Source organism: Canis lupus, chromosome 37 (assembly GCF_011100685.1).
Source record: "Canis lupus familiaris isolate Mischka breed German Shepherd chromosome 37, alternate assembly UU_Cfam_GSD_1.0, whole genome shotgun sequence".
NCBI classification, from domain to species: domain Eukaryota; kingdom Metazoa; phylum Chordata; class Mammalia; order Carnivora; family Canidae; genus Canis; species Canis lupus.
In genome coordinates, this window is record NC_049258.1 from 27,524,995 (window position 1) to 27,542,074 (window position 17,080).

The following is a 17,080-nucleotide window of genomic DNA, read 5'->3' on the forward strand; positions in this document are numbered from 1 at the left end:
TATATTCCCGCTAAAAACCACATCTTCTGACTCCCTATTTTGTTCTAGCACTAAAGAATCTATGCTTCAGGGGCACCTGGGTGGTTCAGTGGTTGAGCGTCTGCCTTGGGCTCCGGTGGAGATCTCAGGACCGAGTCCCACATCAGGCTCCCTGCTCTGCTTCTCCCTCTGCCTGTGTCTCTGCCTGTGTGTTTCTCATGAATAAATACATAAAATCTTAAAAAAAAAAATCTATGCTTTAAGGAAGATATACTCTCATTCGTCAACATCTTTCTTTCCTTTCCCATTCTTCGTGGTTCCGAGCTAATTGTAGATGTAATTCCTATTTCAGAAGGAGTAGTGAGTAAGTGGTTAATAGACAGTGAATCACCTACTTTGGAGCAACACCCTATTTGCCAAGGATTGGCCATGTTGATTCAGGTGTGTGTATAGTACTTTTTAAGGAGCAGGACTGGATTGTCCCAGTAAGGTAATACACCTACAAATTGTCATACATACCCGGGCTTGCCCTCTAAAGGAGATTCCTAACAAATACAGTAAATCTCCGCATACGTTGACAACCTATACTGTAATATGGTTACGTAAATAACACTAGAAGGCCAAACTTACCTCCACGTAGCTGATTTGGGGACTGATTTCGCAGACTATCAGGGGAAATGACCTGAGGGTGTAACTGGGGATTTCAGTGCAGGGGTTCATTCGGAAAACTGCCGAGGTAGTGAGAGTGACCAGAGGGACGGATGCTGAGGGATCAGCCAGGGAATGACTAGACTTGGTTCAGAATCCAGTTCCTCGGTTATGCATTTGTTTAAAACGGGTGGCATTGAAGTAGCCTACGAATGAGCGGCGGGCAACGGGAAGAGGTGAGCTTTGCAGCAGTGTGGCAGTGAGGATTCACACAGGGTGTCGTAGGCAAAGTGTGTGCCCTTACTCATTGGAGGTTGTCAAGACTGCAAATAATACACAATTAAAAAGATAGTAAAAAAAAAAAAAAAAAGATAGTTTTAAAGAGGGATAACTTGACAGCCCAGGATAATGTGGAGAGCATAAAACAGAAAGAACGGAAACCATTTGGGAAACTCTGAAAAAAGCCTTGGCTCCAAACTCTTAATGTAGACTCTGCTTTTTCTCTCCTGTTTGGTCCGTGTCATTTCTTCTCTGTTCTCTTCTTTTATACTCACATCAATCCCACCTCACCTAGCACCGTGATGCTTCAATCTTGGGTTACTGTACTTCCTGTTATTCCCTCCTGGACAACGTTTGAAACAATTGCTCACGTAGCCAGCATACATATGGATAACATTTAGACGGTGAGGGGGCAGTGGTTTAAAAGGTTTTTCTCAAGGGACATCTGGGTGGCTCAGTGGTTGAGCATATGCCTTTGGCTCAGGACATGATGCCGGGGGCTTGGGATCGAGTCCCACGTCTGTCTCCCTGCAGGGAGCCTGCTTCTCCCTCTGACTGTGTCTCTGCCTCTCTGAGTCTCTCAGGAATAAATAAATAAAATATTTTTTAAAGGTTTTCTCAATATTTTCAGTGTAAATTTTTCGTTTCACACTTTGCTATTTCCCAATTAAAGAGAGTCAGGTTCAGTGTGATGTGAGTCAACAAAACCCCTCAACCACTCTTGTCTGCTAGGGAAGCAGGCTGCTGTTGCCACCTTAACTCCCTACAGCACCCACTGCCCACCCCCAACACACACACATGCCCCCAACCCAGAATCCTTGGACTAGACCAAGCACTTTTCTCAGGGTTACTTTTTCCTGATGGATTTAGAGGAAAAGCTAGACTAGAATCTGGACATTCCCAGGATCAGGATCCCAAGAACTGTATAAACAAAGTCCACAAAAATGACCAGACTCAAAATTCCTGATGTATTGGAAAATGTAGCACAGGGCCTTGTGTCTAGTTATTACCTAACATATACTTACTAAACTGAATTGGATCTCACCATTTTATTTGATGTAACCGTCTTTTCTGCTCTGTTTTTCCTTGCTTTAAGAACAAGTCAAGGGACGCCTGGGTGGCTCAGCAGTTGAGCGTCTGCCTTCTGCTCAGGGCACAATCCCATGGTCCTGGAATGGAGCCTGCTTCTCCCTCTGCCTGTGTCTCTGCCTCTCTCTCTGTGTCTCTCACAAATAAATAAGTAAAATCTTAAAAAAAAAAAAAAAAAGAACAAGTCAAAGTGAGTAAAGGGAAGAGGTTTTTGAAAGAGAAAAGCACTAACCAACTTCATGTAGAAATTGAAAATAACTATAAAACCTCTTCGCATGTGGATATGAAGCTGTCACGGACTCAACATGCTGAAGCACTACGTGATATGTGTACACAGTTCCCTGGGTGGTAAGTTTGTTCCCCCACAATGAAATGTGTTTTTATTTAAACTTCAGAGGGAAATTTCCCATTAGGAAGTCTTCTGATTGGCTGCCACTGTCAAGTTACTCCTTCACTCTTATTTTCTACCTCTAAGAAGCTGGAGGCAATACACAAGAAAGAAGCATTTCAGGGGTGCCTGAGTGGCTCAGTTGGTTAAGGGTCCGACTGTCAGTTTCAGCTCAGGTCATGATCTCAGGGTCATGAGATGGAGCCAGAGCAGAGGGAGCCCTGGTTTGGTGGGTCAGGCTCCGCACTCAGTGGGGAGTTGGCTTGAAGATTTTTCTCTCTCTTCTCCTTCTGCCCCTCCTCTCCTTCTCAAATAAATAAATAAACCTTTAAAACAAACAAACAAAAAGAAGCATTTAGGAACAAACCTGCATCAGCTTATCTTCATTAGGCCATCCTTAATTACATACCCTTGGTCGACAGTTTATTAAATAAAACTACCAGAAAAGTCAGGTGATGTTCATGCTACTTGGCAAGTATTGCTTGGCAGTCAGTACCAACCTTCTTCCCCGCATCAATGATTCCCTCAGCCCATGACTTCATCATTCTACATCTTCTGAATGAATCTGCCCATCTCGCTGATTAAAGACCAAAGAACCTAAATCAGTGTATTAATACCCAATAAGACATGTGTCGGCACAGTCTTTAAAAAAATATCTGAAAGTAAAACTAACCTCATCATTGTGGAGGTAGGATAGCAGGCTTTCATTTTTATTTTTTTTTTAAATAAAATTATGTAAGATGAGCGAGCTAGATATTACAATGAGGAGTACATTACATGCCTCCGCAGTTCATCTCCCTATCTGGAGCGGATATCACACGCAGGGCTTCCCTGCGAGATAACCTAACCACCACCAGACTGCCCTGAACAGCCCGCAATGGCAATGATATCTAGTTTTCCTACTCACCAGGGAGTATGTTTTTAATTGACCACATTTTTAAAAGCTTCTACAGGATCAATTCCATCATTTTCAGTGTTACGACTACAAACCTTTTTTTGTACAGGCTCCTCTTTGGAAAGTCACAACACTTCTCATTGTGCCTCCATTGTCAGGATCTGTGTTTGAAATGTTAGAAGAGTTGCAAAGAGCCATCCCCCCCCCGTGCACTTCCCCTCCGTTCCTTTAGCTCCCCGGCCTCATAGAATTGTGTATCTGCATATAATCTATCAAAAAGATTAGCAAATACAACCCTGGGGAAAGCTGAGGTAAGGATACTGCCACAAATATTTACAGCCTTTGTGTCTGAGGCTCTGCGCATAGGCATTTCCCACTTTCATTTATGCCAAGCGTGGGTATGTCTGTGTTACCAGATTCTAAAAGAAGAATTAAACAGACATGGATTCTGAGTGACTTTAGGCAAATACTTCTCGAACCCCAGTTTCTATTTCTATAAATGTTGAGGTGGAAGGGAGCAGCTCTGCTAAGCAGCCTTCCAGGCTCCCTCCTTCAGCGGCAGTCTGAGACTCCAAAGACAAATCTCTTTCCGTTGTCGACCGATTGGTAATTATTACCCGTTAATTGGTAATAAGTACTGATTGGTAATTAATTACCTGTAATTATTTACGTGTGCAGCAAACAAGCCAAGACAGTCACACGCACAGCTTAATGGCACTATTCCTTCACTTGTGCGCCAGCTCCTGGTATCTCTGCATAATTTCCAAGCCGAGTTTGTCAACCATAAGACGGCTCCCTTGACGAAATCCCATGCTCAGCTCTTTGAGATGGTTGGATTCAAGCTTTCACTTCCCCCCTCTGCCTCCATCTCATAACCTTGAAAATAGCCAGGTGGCCTACTCTAAATCACTGAGGGTTAATTAGTCACTGTTTATTTGTAAGCGTCGGTCCTCTCTGCTCCCAACATCTGCTTCTTGTACTCAATGTTTAGCATCTATCATGCTCATCGTTAGCTCTGATGAGGCTGGTTGGTCACTGGGGCAAAGTTTCAGCCAAACTTTAAGTGAGTTTTCTTCATGTTGGCACATTGAACAAATATTTGTTGAATAATGACTGAATTTGGTTAGGAGGAAACCACAGGCTCATGTAAAGTCCGTGGCTCCTATTAAATTGAGCGTAAATGTCATCTGTTGGTGTTACTCACTACGATTGCATTGACATAATAGTTGTAAAGAAATTCAGTATTACCGAGTTCTTTTACCATCAGCTGCAGCAAATGAATCCTGAATAGCTGGGCCCCTTTATTTTAGCATCTGCAACAGGCCTTTGTAAACCCGTGAGAAAACTGTGAAATGGACCCTCCAAAGATTTCTATCCTGGTACAAGACACACCTCCCACCCCTCTCCAAAGAGTTCTTGAATGGCCTACGAGGCATCTTGGCTGCACACTGGATGGAGGAGTGTCACGTCCAGTTTCCTGAGAACAGTTTAGTGTTCTCAAGAGGCACATGAAGGGATGTAACACTTCAAAGAAACTTCAAAAAACGTCAGTTCTGTCCATCATAAATGTGGTTCAAAGTGGCAATCCAAAAGGATTTTGTTCTTTACTCCCAAGAAACGTGGGGCTGGACTCCTCCCACAAGGGGAGAGTGTGAGAAAGAATAAACACTACATGGATTTCTAACACTACAATTTTGTGTGTGTGTGTGTGTGTGTGTGTGTGTGTGCCTGAATATCTTCCCTCCATCCAGACCCTAGAATTATAAAATCATTTACTAAAAATTAAAAGACTTTTGATTTGCTCTATTTTGGAGTTATTGGAAGTCTCAACTCCAAAGGATTGGGTCTGAACTAGCAGCCAATGGTAATTCCATGCTTCTTTCCTGATAGCCTCAGCCACAACCCAAGAATCCAAACACAAGTGGAAGTGGAACTCTGTTTGTCTCAACATCAACAAACTTGTCTTTATAATGAAAGACAAGACTTGTTTTCCAGACTCATAAGGAAAACAAATCTGTTTTGTGTACTGCAGCAAACTGGTCCATGGACAGTGTCACTAGATGAAGGCAGAGGCCTTTCAAACTACAAAGACCTATTGAGTATTGAGTCCCAGTCATACAGGGGTTGCCTGATTGTACCAAAGGCTCTCAGCTGCTGCCTTCCAAAGAGTAACCTTTGTTTTATATATCTTGTTTTTTTTTTTGTTTTTTTTTTTTTTTTTAATCTACCTGTGATTGTCCCTTTTGAACTGGCCTTGAAACTTGTTTCAACTTTACCAGCCACAATCCTGGGATTGATACCAAATCAAGACAGGCTGATTGGTGCTGATTTGGAGTTGATACAAAGCAAGAATACATAAGTTTTACATATGATTTTTTGACAGAAAAACATAGATTGATTGATTTTTGTCAGTTCTTTGAAGAGAAAGAGGTGAGAGAAGCTGATTGCCTTTGCAACATGAGTTTCACAAAAACTCCCTAAAAGGGAGTAAAATGAGTTGTTTCAAAAAACCAAAATGTTTATGTGGTAAACTATCTCGGTAAGTTGAGTTGGCTAGTATAAGAGAAAAAAAGAATAATTTAATTAGGGAAAGGAACTAAGAAATTGCCTTAATTTAGCAATTGAAGTATGAAAATTAAGGTAAAGAAAAACCCACAAATGTACATCAGATACATTTCCCTATTCATGAAATGTACCATTTTCTTGCTTTCCCTTTTGGCATTTCGGGGAGGTGTAGGAGCTACGTAGGAAGGACTGATTCTGGTAGAAGTGAGGGACCTAAGTCTCGTAGCCGTGTCGGGCTTAATCCTTTTGCCCTGTTGCTCTGCATTCTCTGCTTTGAAATTCAACTATTCTGTATTTCATATCTTTTATTAGAGGCATGAAAACCTGACACCAGATCTCTGAACTTAAGATAGCAATCATGTCTGTCCCATCTTGTGATATAAGCTGTTCCAGTTGGCTAGTACAGTAGAGGGTAATGGTTAGCGTGTAGGCCTCAGAAGCAAAAAGCCCTAATTTAAATTCTGGCTCAAGCACTACTCTCTGGATGAACTCAGGGAAAATGTTTTCAGCTACAAAATGGGAATAATAATTTCCATCTCAGGAGGCCATTAGGAGAACTAAACAAAGCTCAGTCTGGTCACTTGTGAGCTGTTCCCTGGGACCTGGCACATATGCTAGGCTCTGAGTTTGGCAACGATCGTGGAGTGTGTATTATTTTATGTCATTTCAGATAGGAGGAAATCAGAGGCTACACTGCTCCTTGCTTTTCCATGATTCTGGTCTATAGATCAGTGCTTCTTGTCCAGCTCTTGTTTAGAAGCAAACTGGGAAAGCTAGTCCCCTTGGTCATGAAAAAATACTAAGAGCTGTCATTGGAGGTGCCCCTAGAGAAGCAACATAAATGGAGTAAAAAGAGTAATGATTGAAATAGGAACAATCAAAATAAGAATAATTCTTTCCTTTGTTCCACCTTAAAATAATGGAAAAAAAAAAAAGACAGAAGCAGATTTCTCATGAAGACACAGATACTCAATTTCTGAGCCCTCCCTTCCTAGGTCTTTACTAAATCAACATTTATTTTCCGGCCTAACTTTGCATTCTTTTCCTCAACGAGGGCCCTCAAAATTGTACCGGCATCAAGCTACGCAGCACCTAGCTCCACCCCTGGGAATGTCATCTCCAATTAATTTTCCTTGTATTATTCCTGTCCCTCTTTCATACTGAACATCAGACTTAAATTCTGAATGTGAAGTTTGGAATCTGATGTGCAAAACAAACAAAAGGAAAGTGATGGTCTGATTAATTGGCAAAATCCTCGCACTCAAAAAACACTGAGCACTGGCATATGTTCACTCAGCAGTATAACAATGCATCACATTTGGATATTTCTTGCTCAATTATAAAGCACGATTTTAAATCATTTGAACTGATGAACAGCAAACATACAAAGAGAGCAGAGATTATGAGTGAATAGCTGGGTGAATCTAAGAAATCAAAGATGTCCTTGCAATAGTCCCCCATTTCTAAATACACAACATTACCGACTTCCTAGAAAGCCCTTTTGTGCTCTGTCATTTGTTTATTTTCTCCAATTTTTTTAATGTGAAAAACTTCAAACCTTCAAAAAAATTAAATAACACAATAAACACAAGCACACCTTTTAGCTAGATTCATTGATTAACCTTTGGCTTGATCTTGCACTGTCCTCCCATTCGTTCTTTTGTTTAATCATTTGAGAATTGTCATAACACCTGACTCCTGAAAATCAATGTATTCCCTAAGAGCAGGACATTCCCCCAACAGACACAATACCAGTATCACAATAAATTACATGTCAATTCAGTGGCATCACCTGGTATTAAGTCCACATTCAAATTTGTTCCCCAAGTTTTCCTTATGGTTTTCTTTGCAACCAAGATTCAATCCGTGTTTCTGTGTTACTTATATTTGTCATGTATCTTCAGTCTTCTCTATTCTCTAATGGTCTCAGCACCATTTTTGCCTTTGGTATATTGAAACATAAACAATATGTCTTACAGAGTCTCCCAAAGCCAGGTTTTGAAACTGGGCCTTCTGTCTGTTTTTCTTTGTTATTGTGTTTGTTTGTTTGTACTCCTGAGGGTGGCTACCTCAAATGTCACAGACAAGACCAGCTACATAATTTATGGGACCTGCACAAAATGAAAAAGCAGGGCCTCTTGTTCAAAAAGCAGGAGGGGTGGAATGTTAAGAGAGGAAAATGATGAGTTTTTATTTTATCTTATTTTTCATTTATTTTTTGATAAGTTTTTATTTTAAAAATTATTTTATTCCTATGAAACATAATGGAGTAGCAGTAATACATGAGTGGCAATTTAAACTTACAAAATACAAAAAAAAAAAGCCTTTGGTATTATGTTTTATATAAGAAATAATAATCCTGGGGATCCCTGGGTAGCTCAGCAGTTTAGCACCTGTCTTCAGCCCAGGGCGTAATCCTAGAGTCCCAGGATCGAGTCCCATGTCAGGCTCTGCCTATGTCTCTGCCTCTCCCTCACTCTCTCTGTATCTCTCATGAATAAATAAATAAAATCTTTTTTTTTAAAAAAAAGGAAATAATAATCCTAACGAAGTCAAAACTTTATTAAGCACTTATATGATGTCTTGAGTGATCATAAAAGTTTTTCTGGCTGTCTTCACTTACTCACTTTATTAGATCAATCAAACATACTTTTAGCAACTTCATTTGAAATCAATATAATTGAAAGTAATTATTCTTGGCAAATGAAAGACAGCAAATGATTTTTGACCATTTTTAACTTCAAGAATGATCTTTATGCTGATGCAAGTGTTACCATAGTTAAGGGCATCTTATAGACTGGCGATATTAGGAGGAATTTTTGGTAGGCTATTTCAAAATAGAAGTTTTAGTACATTTAGAGCTAATGATGCTTGAGAAACAATTTTTCTAAATAGATTTAACTCTTCATACAAATCAGTTTTGTTTAAGTTTGAATTTAATTGTAAATGTAAATTTATACAATGGCATTTTAATGTTTCCTCTGATACTTTACATAACTTGTGGAGGTCACAGGGAGGAACCAAATGAAAGCTGCTTCACAGTTTGTATGTTATTCAAATGCCTATTTATGCTTCATATTGCTGTATCTTCGATTACAAGAAAACATTAATCTTAAAATTGTTTTCTTTGGTTAATCCAAAGCATCATATGAAAATATTCTTTTTTATTGAATGTGATATTTTTTAATTTAATTTTGGTTTCTAAGTCTGTGGGTGTTTGCTTTGCAATGGTGCAGCAGTGTTCAAGCCAAGAGCTTCTAAACTCTTGTAGGAATAACTCCTTAATATGCTTTTATTGCAATGTCCATACATATGCTATTATTTGGTAGTAATTGAAGGACAACGTTTACTGAATGCATGCCAGTAGTTCTTCTGCTGGTTATATACAATCAAGATGACTGGTTATGCATTCTGCTGCTGCCTTAGGGATCCGCGGTGGCCCACACTGCCCTAGGCATGCACATGTGCACTGGGCAGCCAAGCCAACTGCTCAGCATGCATGCTACTCTGCTCCCCTCCTATGCCCACCAGCCTGAGTCCATGCATGCTGCCAACCAGTGTACTTCCTCTGCTCACACACGTGATCAATTGTCTCATTACACTTCACTTAGAAAACATGAACTCAAAGATATAATTATTAAGAATTTCAAGACAGAATAGCAAAGCGTCAAATCAAACTCAAGCCTCTCCTGAGAGTAGGGCCATATGCCTGCATAGGTCACACACCTAGAAGCTGGCTGGGCTTAGGGACTGGCTAGGAAATTGTCCCCCAAGAAGTCAGGGGCAAGGGAGTATGTGTACACACAATATTTCCACAATAGGGTCGGGGGCAAGCTGGAACATCACAGACCAGTGGGAAGATGCCTGCTCCCAAGGAAGCTTTGCTGCCACAGAGCAGCGGTTCTCATGCTTGGCGTGCATCGGGATGACCTGAAGGGTCACTAATACCACAGTGTTTCTGACTGAGTAGGTTGGGAGGGCCCATTCACTTGCATTTCTACGTTTCTAGGTGCTGCTGGTGTTGCTGATGCAGCAAGCATACTCTCTGAGAACCAATGCTATAGAGTACAGCAAGACCAGTTTGCTTGATATTCCATTTTTGGGAGGGAAGGCAAAAATCCAGATTTTATGTGAAATATTCAAATTAAAAAAATATTCACTTGAAATTTATCAGACGTCAAACAAAATACTTATAGGTTGAATTTGACCAGAGTGTTCTTGGTTTATAACCCTTCTCGCTAAGAAATTATGCTAAATTAGATGAAAATAATACTTAAAACCTTAATGTTTAAAAGTTTAGTAGGAAATTGAGTCAGGGATACAATCCTTAAGAAGCCATAACTAGCAGAAGTAGAACTACATTATTATTTTTTTTAGATAAAACTGCCCTCAGTTATTATCCCTCAGACTCTAGAAAAAAAAAAAAAAGTATGATGAGCAAATGTGTGTATGCCTTCAGACTTACATTATCAGATTAAAAGGAAAACACTCCTCACAAATCAGGTAATGAATTTCCCATTGTGGATAGGAGTTACAAGGCAAGATAGAGATTTATTGTCTCGGTCTCATTTTTATCTGAAATATGGAATGCCTAACATTAAGCCATCTCTCACCCACACCTTTACTTTCCTTTCCTTCCAATCCCCAAACTTCCTTTTTTCACAAATACTGTACATTTGGCTTCACAAATCCAATATTCAGCAGTTATAATTAGGATGGAGAGAAAAAAATGAAGGCATCTTTTTCTTACAGTGAAAAACAACTGAATTCATTTTACTTAGTGGCAATTAAAACACATTTGTGAATTTATAAATATTTTGTAGCATGGTTCTGCGAGTGTTTCTAATTTGAGCGATGACAGGTGTTTGTTGTTTAAAATAAATAGTGATCCTGGGGTCCTTTACTTAGGATTCAAAATATGTCACTGTGGAAGAAAACCTTGAATGCTGGCTAAATTTTCTTCAAAATCAAGTTGTAAAAAAAAAAAAAATCAAGTTGTGATGTGCTCTGCTTAGTTAACTTAGTTGACATATGCTAGACTAGCATGTGAAGTGCCTACTAGATGGCAGGTGCTACTTCACCTACTTGCATGTAATCTTCAGGACAATTCTGAGACCCCAGTTTTCGCAGCTCCATGTTATGGATAAGTAAGCTGAGCTCAGAAAGGAGAAATGACCTAGCCAAGATCATCTTGTCAAGATGTGGCTGAGATGGAATTCAAACATGAAGCCTGACTCATACCCAAGAGAGTGGTCACTGGTGATGATCTTTGTCTTCGCCAGTCACAGCTCAGCTGAATACCTGTGGGAGTCATCACACTAGAGAAACACCAGTCTTACATGTAGTTTAGGGGAGGAAGGACGGTGGGCTTCTAGTGCATGGTGTCCAAATGCCTTCTTGTCTGCATTTTCAGGGGGCGATTGAAAAATTAAGTCCCTACACTTTGAGGTCAGACTGTTCGTATTCAAATCCTATATATGTAACCTACTTTGTGACCTTTGGCAAGTTGCTTGCCTGCCAAAAGCCTTAGTTGTCCCCCCTTGGTAGAATGAGGATGATAATGGCACCTACTCCTTGGGACTGTCTTGAGGATAAAAACAAATAATGAGTAGAATTCACTGAACATTGTACTTGGCACATTGTGAATACACAATAAATCTTGGGCACTGCTTAATATAAGGGGATCTTTGGGAATACTCCCACTCTCAGATAGCTTATCTCCATAAGAGTCACATCTGAAACCCCAACAGGACAAATTCAGTCTTAGAGGTCACTAGCTCGTCCTAATTTAACAATCAGTTCAGGTGTTTGTCTTGTTTTATTCTCCCCAGGAAATGTTTCCAAATGTCACAGACACATGTGTCTAGCATTCTGCTTATGGGATTATACACCATATGAAATTATATTACACTGTTTATGATGTATACTGTATTTATTTGACTTTTGCCCTGTGAGACTGTGTACTTTCTGAGGGTAGAATGTCCTTCTATCTTATCCACATCTGAGTATATCTATGAGTGCGGCTCTTGCTCTAACCTGCTGGCATAAGCTCTTACCTCTGCAAAACACTCCCTCCTGTTGCAAAGCATTTCTGTGAATTACTTACAATGTCAGTCTGTCTGGCAGGCACCGTGGCCCTACTTATATCTGTGGACATGCCTGACCCACCCTCTGGACCACTATCTCTGTTCATCACAGTCACTACATGCCAGGCTTTGCTCTCCTCCAAGTAGCAAAACTGAGCAGTGGTCTGTGAACAAATGGAGACCTCCCCCTCTCTGTCTGCACTTTGCCTTGTTCTAAAATTTCCCAAAGTAGTAGTGGAGTAGGAATGGTGGGAAAATGGCCTTGGTCCACCTTAGGAGAAGGCAACACAAGGATGTACTGCCTGTGGAGAATTAAAAATAAAAACATCCAAAAGTTGATTGCTGTACACTGGCAATCCTAACTATGATAAACTACACTCCTTCCCTCTAGTTTATCTAAGTTCTAGACAACTGCTGCAGTTTTTGTTGAGTTTTAATAATAGTAATAGCAAAACAACAATGGCAATAATAACACAGACTTCAAATTAGCGAGTTTTGTCACTTATCTCTTAATAAATGAGGTATTCTACACGAAAGTTAACTCAGAGAACTCCCAATTATACAGCCACCCTCCAAATACACAAACTCATCTACATAATTTCATTTGAAGAGTAAAAAATCTTTTGAAACCAATCCAGCTCACTTTGGGTGTAATTTGTGTCTTCAATTTCCTAACTACTACATATTTCTGCATTTAAACAGTGGTTCAAATTAATGACAACATAGTGGTTGGAAAGGTGGAGATAGATAGGACTTGAGTTGCTTTGGCTCTGTCATTGTATCTGATCACTTGGATTTTTTTGTGTTTGAAATTTAAAAACAATGAAATATAGTGCATATAGCAAGCTGTGCTTGGTAAGTGCAAATTTTAGTTCATATTATATTAAATGATTTATTGCATTTTAATAACATCATTATGATGAAGTTTCTTTTTCAACTGTTTGTTATTTCGAGAATGAATTGAGGGATGTCTGGGTGGCTCAGTGGGCTGCCTTCAGCTCAGGGAGTGATCCCGGGGTCCTGAGACCAAATCCTGCATGGGGCTCCCTGCAGGGAGCCTCTTCTCCCTCTGCCTGTGTCTCTGTTCTCTTTTTGCGTGTCTTATGAATAAATAAATAAAATCTTAAAAAAAAAAAAGAATTGAGAAAATAAGGACTATTACATGATTTTTTAAAACAATTTTACGTTTTTTTTTTTAATTTTTATTTATTCATGATAGTCACAGAGAGAGAGAGAGAGAGAAGCAGAGACACAGGCAGAGGGAGGAGCAGGCTCCATGCACCGGGAGCCCGACGTGGGATTCGATCCCGGGTCTCCAGGATCGCGCCCTGGGCCAAAGGCAGGCGCTAAACCGCTGCGCCACCCAGGGATCCCCTATTACATGATTATTACAGAAAATAATTTTGCTGAGTTGAAGGAAACTAATAAGTGATCTGCTCCAGGTGTCAAATATGTTAGGAATGCCATAAAAAGTTCTGCTACCCAGGCCATGATATCTTACAAAGAATGATCTTTTAGATCTTTCAGATATATAGATAGATATAGATATGTGACAGAGAGATATGTTACTGAACATATATATCACTGAAACATATCATATAAGATGTTTGATATTACCTAGATCTAGATCAGATGCAACAAAGTCTAAGCTGGAGGTCAAAACCCTTATTTCTAGGTGAAGCTTGTCCTGCTACTGGTCTTCCTCCACTCCTAGGGTTTCTGGGGCTTTTTGGCAAGGATTCCTAAGGAACCTGCCCCGCCGGTTCTCCCAGGTGCTCAGACATGTGGGCATATGGCCATTCATGCAGGGAAGGCTCAGACTGGAACCCCTCCACCTTTGAAACCAGGTAAAGTATAGAGCCTGGACAGAGCAGGGGTACCAGAAATGTTAAATGGATAAATGAAAGAATGAAGTGCATGAAATTAAATCACATCAACATGATCCCGTTTCACCAGAGCGATTTTAACTCTTGGGTTGACAGAGAAAGGGAAAGGAGGACAGGTGGGTGTCAGGCAGGTAGTCGAAGGGTCAAGGCTAATGCTAGACACCGGGGGAGTTTAGCTCACTTCTCAGCCTGGCCAGGCTGGAGCCTGAGTGGGGTCAGGTTTCAAGAGCTGCTCTACCGGGTGCGGAGTTGAGCAACCAACAAGCAGAGTCCCTTTATTGTTGCTTTTCTGTTTCCATAGCACTTTAGGTCTCTTGCTTTACAACCATTAATTATTTATTCCGCAAGGCACTCCAGAGAGATTATAGACTAGAAAACACGCAGAGCGAGATTGAGTGCCTTGCCAGGCCTACGGAGCACTGCAGTGAGAGCAAGGAAGACTGTCTTATGGTTTCCACTCCTGTGTTCAGGTCCCCACGGCCCTTCCACCAGTCTTTGCTGCCGGAGGTGAAACACACACACACACACACACACACACACACACACACACACTGGCTTTCAGAAGCCATTCAAAAAGCTGAATCCACCACTCACTTTGGCTTCATCATAATTGAAGACTTTCAGGAAAATGACATTAGCTTTTGAAACTAACTTAAAAGGAAACTATTTAAGAGGAAAAAGAAATAGTTAAGTATAAAATATTGAGCCTGGACTCAATTTTCCATCCCTTATCAAGTAGTGACCAGAGGTGAAGCAAGACTTTATTGACCTCACTATTTTGAACCCTAAGGATATTTGGCATTTTCTTATCTACCAACAGGGCAGGCAGTTAGTACTCAGCAAACAGTAATTTCAGCAAGAGTTCTGGAGTTCTGTGAAGACCTCCAACAGTGGGCATCCTGTTGTTTGGACTGTGGTACCACCAGCTGCCTTGAGTGTCTCCTGTAACACCTGTACCACCTCAGGGGGTTTCAGAAGTCCTACAAAGCTCTGTGTGCTCCTGAAAAGATGGCCTCTCTTGCAGCCACACCACCATCCACCTCACTCCTACAAATTGATCAAGAATAAATCTAAGACAAGACTATGAGCAGAGTTGATTAATTGCCTTCATTGAAAAGACCACCAGAGCTAATCTGATCATGCTTTAAATCTCTGCTCACCTCCACCACTACCAGAAGTTTAGGGCTTCCCATTATCACTTGGGTTTTTATGCTTCTGTAGCCTCATAACCTCCTAATCTGACCCAGCCTCCTGCTACTTCTCTACCTTCCACTCTTAATCTGGAATTTAGAGTCTATTATGAGCTAAACTCCCTTAATCACAACATTTCCTTGGTGTGGTGGGTGGGAGGCGGGCAGTTCTTTTTCTTTCTTTCCCTAGGGGGAATCTGCCTGTTGTTTCACAGCACTACTTCCTCAATAGCCCTCACCAACAATGACAATGTTTTTCTATGACTCCCTAGTATCCTGGGGCCTGGACATGCAGTGTTGTTGTCCTTGCTTCTCTTGGCCGTTTGCAGATAATTTCTCATCCCTTCTTCCTCAAACATACAGGCTCCTTTGAGTCACATCTATGAGGCAACACCATCAACTACTGCTCCTTGTTTTAGTCATCTAACAGTAGTCAATCAGGCCTCCATATTTATTGAAAATATTAGCACCCAGCTCACTGCCTTTCTTGCCAAAATTAATCCTGTCCCTGTCATCACTCTTGGCAGCTTCAACATCTAACAAAATAATCCATCCATCACTTGGTTCTCATTGTCAACAATCTTTCCTTCAGTTCACCTTAGCCATCAACTCTCATGATCTTAACAACCTAGATCTCATAATCACCATATCCATAACTATATTACCTCCACTATCTTGATTGTACTCTCTGATCATCAACTGTTTTTCCAACTCACATGTTCTAGCAACCCCCCATTCCAACAATTCTTTGATTTTCATCGGGGCTTCCAATCTATTAACTTTATCATACCTATAAGTCTCCCAATAGGTTTATATTCTTCTTTACTAAACTTAGATTCTATGGATCACACAGTTTCTATGGATAAGAATCAGAGAAAAGCTGGATATTTCTGCCTCAGAGTCTCTGATGAAGCTGTAGTCAAGATGCTAGCCAGACTATGGTCATCCAAAGGCTTGCCTGGGGTTCTAAGGTCTGCTTCTAAGTTGGCTCAATAACATGGCTTTTGACAAGAGTCTTCAGTTCCTTGCCATGTGGATCCCTCCATGACACTGTTTGAGTGTCTTCATCTCAGGGCAACTGACTTCACCCAAAGCAAAGAATCAAACAGTGAGAGAGGAAAGCACAATACCTTTTATGACCTAGTCTTAGAAGCCACACACCACTACTTCCACCATATTCTGTTAGAAAAAAAAAAAAAAAAACAACTAAGTCCAATGTACACTAAGAAGGAGGAAAATTATACTCTACCTTTTGAAGGGAGAAGTAACAAAGAGTTTGTATATATAGTTTAGAGCTAGTATACCATTTTACCAAGGAGGAAATTGATGTGCATGAAGGGCAAATAACTTGCTGGTGATCACACAGCCTCAAACATGAAAAGATTCTATTTCTCACTCATGTAAAGTCTTGATCAGTGGGTTCTCCTCCAAGTGATAACACCAAGATCTAATACCCTTCCCTTGTACAGCTCCACCATCTTCAACCCATGGCTTCCAAGGTTAACATTTTTGTCTTAAACCCTGAAAAGGGAAAGAATATGAAAAATCAAACATGAGAAGTGTTTATGGGCCAGACTTTAGATCGACATAACACTGTTTCTGCTTATATTCCACTAGCTAGAACTCAGTCACATGGCCACAACTACCAGCAAGGAACTTGTGAAATCTAACTTAACTTGTACAGGAAAAAGAGGAAATGGATTCAGTAAGAAGTTAGAAGCCTCTACCACGTACAAATCCCATGCTCATCCTTGAAAGCACTGCGATGTGACAATGTGCCTGTGCATGTGTTAGTAGGAACAGGGTGGCAGGTGAAGGAGCAGGTAGGACCATGAGCTGCTTCCACAAATAGAAAGTGTGTGTCTTTTTAAGATAAAAATGGCAAAACTACATTGTATACCTTCAAATTGTTTCCCCCCTTTTTTTTTTTTTGAGACAGAGACAGAGGCAGGGAGGGGCAGAGGGATAGGGAGAGAGAGAGAGAATCTTAAGCAGTTTCCACACCCAGCGCTGAGCCCAACAAAGAGCTTGATATCACAACCCTGAGATCATGACCTGAGTGGGGTGCTTAATTG